Source organism: Vidua chalybeata, chromosome 2 (assembly GCF_026979565.1).
Source record: "Vidua chalybeata isolate OUT-0048 chromosome 2, bVidCha1 merged haplotype, whole genome shotgun sequence".
NCBI classification, from domain to species: domain Eukaryota; kingdom Metazoa; phylum Chordata; class Aves; order Passeriformes; family Viduidae; genus Vidua; species Vidua chalybeata.
Genome location: NC_071531.1, coordinates 1,238,793 through 1,247,115, shown reverse-complemented (window position 1 = coordinate 1,247,115; position 8,323 = coordinate 1,238,793). Strand labels below are relative to the sequence as shown.

Genomic DNA, 8,323 nt, shown 5'->3' with positions numbered 1-8,323 from the left:
CACACCTGCATTGTCCCAGCCAGGAACGCCCTCCTGCTCAGCAGATCCACTGGCAGGAATTCCCACTGTGGCTGTGCCCAGTTCTGCTCCTGCAGGAGAGACCTGGAGGGGCTGGAGAGTGCCCAGGGGAGGGAGCTGGGAAGGGGCTGGAGAATTCCTGAGGGAGCTGGGAAGGGGCTGAGCCTGGAGAAAAGGAGGCTCAGGGGGGACCTTGTGGTTCTCCACAGTTTTCCACTATTCCCAGCCTTACCTGCATCATTCCCCTGCCATCAGGAACCCAGAGAGAACTTTGGGATTCAGCAAATTCCCATCATGGGGCAGCACAACCCCAATTTCAACCCCAGGAGCTCCAGATCTCCATCCCTGCCCAGAGCACTTTTCCTGCCTCATGTCACTGTGGAGTTTGGGAAAAGCCCAAACTCCTGAGCTGGAACCCTCCCAGTCCTTTCCAGTTCTCATCAGGGACGGCCTGCAGGTTCCCAGTTGTTGAGCACCAGTGGGGCAATAACAACTTCTTCTTCCTCTTCTTTTTCTTCTCCATCTTCTTCTTTTCTTCTTCTCCTTCTTCTCCTTCTTCTTCTCCATCTTCTTCTTCTCATTCTTCTTCTCCTTCTTCTCCTTCTCCTTCTTCTTCTTCTTCTTCTTCTTCTTCTTCTTCTTCTTCTTCTTCTTCTTCTTCTTCTTCTTCTTCTTCTTCTTCTTCTTCTTCTTCTTCTTCTTCTTCTTCTTCTTCTTCTTCTTCTTCTTCTCCTTCTTCTTCTTCTCTTCTTCTTCTTCTTCTTCTTCTCCTTCTCCTTCTTCTTCTTCTTCTTCTTCTTCTTCTTCTTCTTCTTCTTCTTCTTCTTCTTCTTCTTCTTCTTCTTCTTTCTTCTTCTTCTTCTTCTTCTTCTTCTTCTTCTTCTTCTTCTTCTTCTTCTTCTTCTTCTTCTCCTTCTTCTCCTTCTCCTCTCCTTCTCCTTCTCCTTCTTCTTCTTCTTCTTCTTCTCCTTCTCCTTCTTCTTCTTCTTCTCCTCCTTCTCTTTCTTCTTCTTCTTCTTCTCCTTCTTCTTCTTTCTTCTTCTTCTTCTTCTTCTTCTTCTTCTTCTCCATCTTCTTCTTCTTCTTCTTCTTCTTCTTCTCCATCTTCTTCTTCTTCTTCTTCTTCTTCTTCTTCTTCTTCTTCTCCATCTTCTTCTTCTCCTTCTTCTTCTTCACAACTCAATAATAACTCAAAATAATCACCATGATAATAACAACAAAGATAATGACAATAAAGTTAATAATAAAGATAAAGATAATAATAGTAATAATAATAATAATAACAAAAACTACTACTACTGTTCCCAGATAATCAGCTGTCAAATTCTGCAGGCTGGAATATTCAAATCCATCTCCAAATCACTCTGAAAAGGGAACTTGGAGAGTCCTGAGCTGCTGGGCAGACAAGGAGGGCAAGTTCCAGCTATCTTCTACCACCTTAAAATGGACATAAAAGGCACTTGGGTAAGGAGAACCCCTGGCTGGTGGAGCACGTGGTGAGGAGAGCTCAGAAAAGGTCTTAAACCCCAAATTCTGGAAGCTCAGCAAGCTCCCAGTCTTCCTCCATTGATTCCTCCTCCCTTCCTGAGCCAGAAAGTTCCCGGGATTTTCATTTCCTGGGATCGGGGGGTTGAAAACCATCCAAGCTCCACTTCCCACTGTCCCCTGGCAGTTCCCACATGGAGTCTCCTCCTCAAGCAAGGAAACCTCCCCCAGCTCCGTGCCAGGGAGTGCAGTTTCTGGGAAAGCTGCCACCACTTCTCCCAATCAATTGTTCTGAGATGTCACCACTTCGCCAGGGCTGGAAGTGCCACTCTTGGGGGACATCTGAAAATCATTCCTCCGTTTTTTTAGGTCAAACGTTGCCCTCCAGCACCGCAGAGCCCACATGACAGGAGGGACTGAAGGGAGAAGTGGCCAGCTCTGGAACTGAGATGCCCAGCACAGAGCTCCTGGTGTGGTCCAGGCTGGAATGTCATTGAATATCCAAGGCACTGAGGTTTGGAGGCAAGAGGATGAGCTGAGTCCAACCTCTCCTCGGGGGTAAGGGAGGGGAGCAGCAGTTTAGGTTTCAACCTCAAGTGATACCTCATTCATTTAGGGGGAAAAAAAAAAAAAAAAAAAAAAAAAAAAAACAAGAGGGGATGTGAGGCTTGAGATTCCTCAGGAAATTAAAAAAAAAAAAAAAGGGGAAAAATCCAGCAGTCCAAGGCCTAATCCGTGCACTGTGACAGCTCTTTATCAGCCCATAAAGGAGCAATGAACACAATAATTCAATTTTGCCTCAGTAAAGGCTCAGCTGGAAGGGAAACCTGAGCTTGTTACAGTTTTCCAGCTGAACAACAGGGAAAATCCAGCCAGGAAGGAAGATCTGGAATGCCTGGGGTCAGAGGAGCAGCAGCGATTCCCTTTGGGACACGCAGCTGGGTAAGGAGCAAAACAATCACACCTTGTCTGCTCCACCTCTGCCTGCCCGGATTAGAGCCCAGCTGGAGAAAACTGGGATGGAGTGTCTCAGACAGGGATCAAGCACACCCTGGCACCTTCAGAGGGCCAAGCAGGAAGAGCAGGAGCCAAAATCCTTTGGGCCTGCTGGGAGCCCCAAAGAATCCCCCAGGAGCAGGGCTCCCCTCTGCCTCAGAGCTCCCAAAATCCCCAAACCCTTCACCCTGCAGCCAGGGAAAGCACGCACAAGTGGGAGAGCCCCTGAGGAATCCCCTAATTCTCAAGTCCCACCCCAGGCACACTCGCCAGGACCAGGAGCTGCCAGGACACTTTTGTTCCCAGCCAAAGGGTTGTGGTTTTTTTTATTTTTTATGGAAGTAAACATTTGCCGAGTCAGGTAAACCCCAGAATTCCATGGAATGTCTCTTTGGGCCATAAACCCCAGCCCACAGGTGCTCCCAGCCATGTCCCCGAGCACAAGCAGGGCTGGAGTTAAGCTGCTGCTGTAGGCAGGCCTGAAGTTATGGAATCATGGAATGGTTTGGGCTGGGAGGGATTTTAGGGATCATCCAGTGCCAGCCCTGCCGTGGCAGGGACAGCTCCCACTGTGCCAGGCTGCTCCAGCCCCAGTGTCCAACCTGGCCTTGGGCACTGCCAGGGATCCAGGGGCAGCCCCAGCTGCTCTGGCAATTCCATCCCAGCCCCTGCCCACCCTGCCAGGGAACAATTCCCAATTCCCAATCTCCCATCCAGCCCTGCCCTCTGGCACTGGGAGCCATTCCCTGGCTCCTGTCCCTGCAGGCCTTGTCCCCAGTCCCTCTGCAGCTCTCCTGGAGCCCCTTCAGGCCCTGCCAGGGGCTCTGAGCTCTCCCTGGAGCTTCTCCTCTCCAGGTGAGCACCCCCAGCTCTCCCAGCCTGGCTCCAGAGGGGCTCCAGCCCTGGAGCAGCTCCGTGACCTCCTCTGGATTTGTTCCAAGAGCTCCATATCTTTCCTGTGGGGAAAATGAGGCAATTTTGATTTGATGTTAGAATTTGGGATTCCAGCTTTATCCACCTGCCCCATTGTGGATATGAGGCTGCAAAGGGTGAGCTGGAAGATGCCAGAAGAAGCAGAATTTCCCAGGAAGGAATCCAGTCCTTCCCAGCACTCCCAGTTGCTGAGCACCAACGAGGTCACACCTCAGGGAGCTGTTCCCAGACAAGCATCCATGGGATTGTGCAGTGCAAATGCCAGGCTGGGATGTGGAAATCCACCTCCAAAGGAACCTGTGCCCTCTGGAAGGAGAACTTGACACGGTCTGAGCTGAGGGCTGGCCAAGGAGGGCAATTCCCAAATGCCTCCACAACCTCAGACTGAAAACAAAGGCACTTGGATAAGTGCTCGTTTCCAAGGCCAGGTTGGATGGCACTTGGAGACACCTGGCACAGTGGGAGGTGTCCCTGCCCATGGCAGAGGTGGCACTGGGTGATCCTTAAAATCCCTTCCAACCCAAACCATGCTGGGATTCCCTCTGAGGTGACTTTTCCTGGCTGCTGAGCCACCTTCCCTACACTGCTGCTATGCTGTGAGGGCAGATGTGAACCTGTGTGGGAGCCCAGGAATCCCTCTGGCTGCCCTGGCTGGCTCCAGACCCTGGCAGGGGGCTCGGGGACCCTGGCATGAAGTCAAAACCACCTGTGGCTTCAATTTGGCCTGTGGAAAAAGCTGCCAACTCTGTGTGAGGAATTACAAGCCACGAGGGTTTGAGCAGTGTGATATTTGGATTAACACAGGGTGGAAAAGCAGAATTTTGGGGTTTTTATAATGGAGTTCAAGGAGACAAGATAGAAGGATTTGGGCATGTCCTGACCTTCTCCTTCTCCTTGCCCTCCATGTCTCGCTGTGCTGGTGACACTTTTCTGTTGGTTTCAGGCACAGACACACTGCCCAACACCAATGACAGACATTGGCACGTTATTGTAACCACGGCACACGGAGTTTTTGGTATAAAATGTGAACACTGCCCTGAGGGCAGACAGAATGCCATGGCCGAGCTGCTGGGCAGAGCTCAGCAGGGCAGAGAGAGAATGTTCTAGAGAAGGGAAAATAAACACCCTTGAGAAGCTGATCCTACACATTCAGACTCCTCCTGTGGCTGCTCGGGCTGGGAAATGAGGAATTTTACACTCTTGGGCTCAGCCCAGCATTGAGACCCTGGGACAAACCATGCTAGGATTCCCTCTGAGGTGACTTTTCCTGGCTGCTGAGCTGCTTTCCAAACACTGCTCCTATGCTGTGAGGGCAGATGTGAACCTGAGCAAGGTTCTCCCTCCAGGTGAAGCATCCCAGCCCTGCTCCACTCCTGGAGCACTTCAGGAGCCCCTTCCATGCCCTCATTCCAGCCAGGAGGCAGCTGACAGCAATCGCTTGTCCTGCTTTGCTTCCCAGCCAAGGAGAACGAGGAGCAGGGAACAATAGAGGAGAAATGGCACTTGTGGAACAAGGCCGCTCAAGGAAAGGCTTAAATAATCAACTCTGACAAAGACATCCCGAAATGTCCCATTGTCCCAGCGGGAGGGAGGGGAGCTGCACAGGGACTCTGTGCTCAGACTCACAAATCAGGGAAATTGGGGAACAGAAACGGCACCTGGGGCCACCCCGAGTCATCACCGAGGGGAGTTCATTAGTGAAAGGCCCGAGGAAAGAACAGATGGCTCCATGGGGAGCTCCAGGAGGGTTTAGGCTGCCCTAGCAGGCAGTGTCTGTTTGGAAAACTACTCCTGATGAAGGGAATGATAAATGACTGGGAGCAAGAGAGGAGAGGGAGATCAGAAGAGCCGAACTGGAGCTTGAAAACGAAATAGCCCAAAGTATTCAAACAAATACCCAAAGTATTCAAAGAAATCAGCTCGAGGTCTGTGCAGGGTTTCTCTCCATTTGTGCCTCGGTTCAGGTCAGCAGAAGGGTTTGGAGCAACTTCTTCTTCTTCTTCTTCACTTGGTGTGCTCTGCTCCTGGCTTGGGGCAACAATGGAAATCCTGCACGGCTCCAACCCCTGGCTGTCCCTGGCTGTCCCTGTCTGCCCCTGTGTGTCCCTGTGTGTCCCTGTGTGTCCCTGTCTGTCCCTGTGTGTCCCTGGGTCTCCCAGGAGCAGGGAGCTCATTCTGCCCCTGTACCTGGCACAGGTGAGGGCACACCTCGAGTGCCGTGCCCAGCTCTGGCCCCTCAGTTTGGGAAGGTCATGGAGGGGCTGGAGCTCATCCAGAGGGGGCAACGAGGCTGGAGAGGGGCTGGGAACACAAACCCTGTGAGGAACCACTGAGGGAGCTGGGGGTGCTCAGCCTGGAGAAAAGGAGACCCAGGGGTGACCTCAGCACTCTCACAGCTCCTGAGAGGTGGCTGTGGCCAGCTGGGCTTGGGCTCCTTCTCCAGGAACTGACAGAACCAGAGCACACAGCCTCGAGCTGCACCAAGGGAAACACAGGTTGGGTATCAGGAAGAAGTTTTTTACAGAAAGGTGATAAAGTTGTGGAGTGGCTGCCCGGGGAGGTGGTGCAGTCACCATCCCTGGGTGTGTTTAACAAAGCCTGGATGTGGCACTGGGTGCCAGGGCTGAGCTGAGGTGTTGGGGCTGGGTTGGACTCGATGCTCTTGGAGGTCTCTTCCAACTCGGTCACTCTGGGATTCTGTGAGTTCTGGCTGTCCCTGTCCATCCCAGTCTGTCCCAGTCTGTCCCAGTGTGTCCCAGTCTGTCCCAGTGTGTCCCAGTGTGTCCCAGTGTGTCCCTGTGTGTCTGTCCCAGTCTGTCCCAGTCTGTCCCTGTGTGTCTGTCCCAGTCTGTCCCAGTGTGTCCCAGTGTGTCCCAGTGTGTCCCAGTCTGTCCCAGTCTGTCCCAGTGTGTCCCAGTCTGTCCCAGTGTGTCCCAGTCTGTCCCAGTGTGTCCCAGTGTGTCCCTGTGTGCAGGAGGGCAGAGCAGCCCCAGGCTCTGCTCCAGGCCCAGCAATGGCCCCAGGAAGCTGAACCAGGTCAAAGACCACCAGAGCTCAGAGTTAAATGAGTTTGAAAAAGAGAACAGGATCTTCCAAGAACTTCACTCAAATGGAGTCCTGCAAAAATCCTTTCTTGTGAGGGGAAAAAGGGGCTGGGATGGAATTGCCAGAGCAGCTGGGGCTGCCCCTGGATCCCTGGCAGTGCCCAAGGCCAGGTTGGACACTGGGGCTGGAGCAGCCTGGGGCAGTGGGAGGTGTCCCTGCCATGGCAGGGCTGGCACTGGGTGGGTTTAAGCTCCTTTCCATCCCAGCCCATCCACAATTCCACATTTCTCCATTCAGCTGCAGGATTGTTTCCCACTTTGGTGGGTTCTCAGGTGATCCATCAGGCAGAGCTGCAGCTGCAGTGCCATCGCTTCCCGGGGCATTCCAGGGGAAAGGAGAGGCCAGGGCACCGAGTGACCTTCCAGCACCATCCTCTGCTCAGCTGCAGGCTCAGACTTCGGCTGGAATCCCAGAATCCCAGAAGGATTTGGGTTGGGAAGGACCCTAAATCCCACCCAGTGTCACCCTGCCATGGCAGGGACACCTCCCACTGTGCCAGGCTGCTCCAGCCCCAGTGTCCAACCTGGCCTTGGGCACTGCCAGGGATCCAGGGGCAGCCACAGCTTTTTGGGCCATTCTGAAATCACAAAATATGGACAAGAAATAGAAAATTACCTGAGATCATCTTTTGATCTCCGAAGTTCCAACAGAGCTGTCCAAAACTCCGAACTTCCTTTCTCATCAGAGTTTTGACATTTTTTATTTTGGGATCGATCCAAGTGTTAAAGCAGAGGGAGCAGCTGGAGCTGGCCCAGGAGGGATTTAGGGTGGATTTTAGGGAAAGGCTCTTCCCCAGAGGCTGCTGGCACTGCCCAGGCTCCCCAGGGAATGGGCACGGCCCCGAGGCTGCCAGAGCTCCAGGAGCCTTTGGACAGCGCTGCCAGGGGTGCCCAGGCTGGGCTTGGTGGGGGTCTGGCACTGGGGGGGGGTCCCTGTGGGTTTATTCCCACTCAAGATATTCCATTATTCCATGAAAGTTTTCCACCAGTTTCCCAAGAAATGCCCAATCTGGAAGAAAGCAAGAATTAAATTGCTTCAGTTGTTCCCAGAGTCCACTGTAAACCCTTCAACCTTCATTTCAAACTGTATCCTGTCTTATAGAAATTCCCTATTTTCCTGTTATTTCATGACTCCTCAATGGAATTATGCTCTGACTAATCCAGCATGTCATAACATGACACAGCACCATTGAAATCTCCTTCTCTTTTACCCAAAAATGCTATTTTTAACAGCATTAAGGGCAGTTGCTGCCTGGCACTGATCAAAACATCTCTTTTTTTTTTTTTTTTCCCTCATAGGGTAGTTTGGTGCTTTGACACAGAAAAGAAAGGAAGATGAAATATTTCTGTCAGCTCTCAGCAGAAGTTACTCTAAATTATTTGAGAATCAAACTGAGAAATCAAATGGAAGTGGTGGGATGTTTGAACTGGGTGTCACTCTCTGTGTACAACACCACATACAATACCCAGAAATAGCTGAAAACTGTGAAAAATACAAAATAAAACATGATACAAAAATATTTTTAAATCAAAACCCCAATACAATTATAGAAAATAAGGTTATTTCCCCAGAAATTCCCAGAAAAAATGAAAACCCTGAAAAATACAAAATAAAACACGATACAAAAATATTGTTAAATCAAAACCCCCAATAAAATTATATAAAATACGGTTATTTCCCCAACAATTCCCAGAAAAAACTGAAAACCCCGAAAAATACAAACTAAAACACAAAACCAAAATATTTTTAAATCAAACCCCCCAATGCAATTATAGAAAATAAAGTT

At 50.9% G+C, this 8,323-nt stretch overlaps 1 pseudogene; it reads right to left on the bottom strand.

Annotated features, from left to right (window-relative positions):
* Nucleotides 1-391: 391 nt before the first annotated feature.
* On the bottom strand, nt 392-6,845 carry LOC128782049 (cilia- and flagella-associated protein 251-like; annotated as a pseudogene).
* Between the last annotated feature and the right edge of the window lie 1,478 nt (nt 6,846-8,323).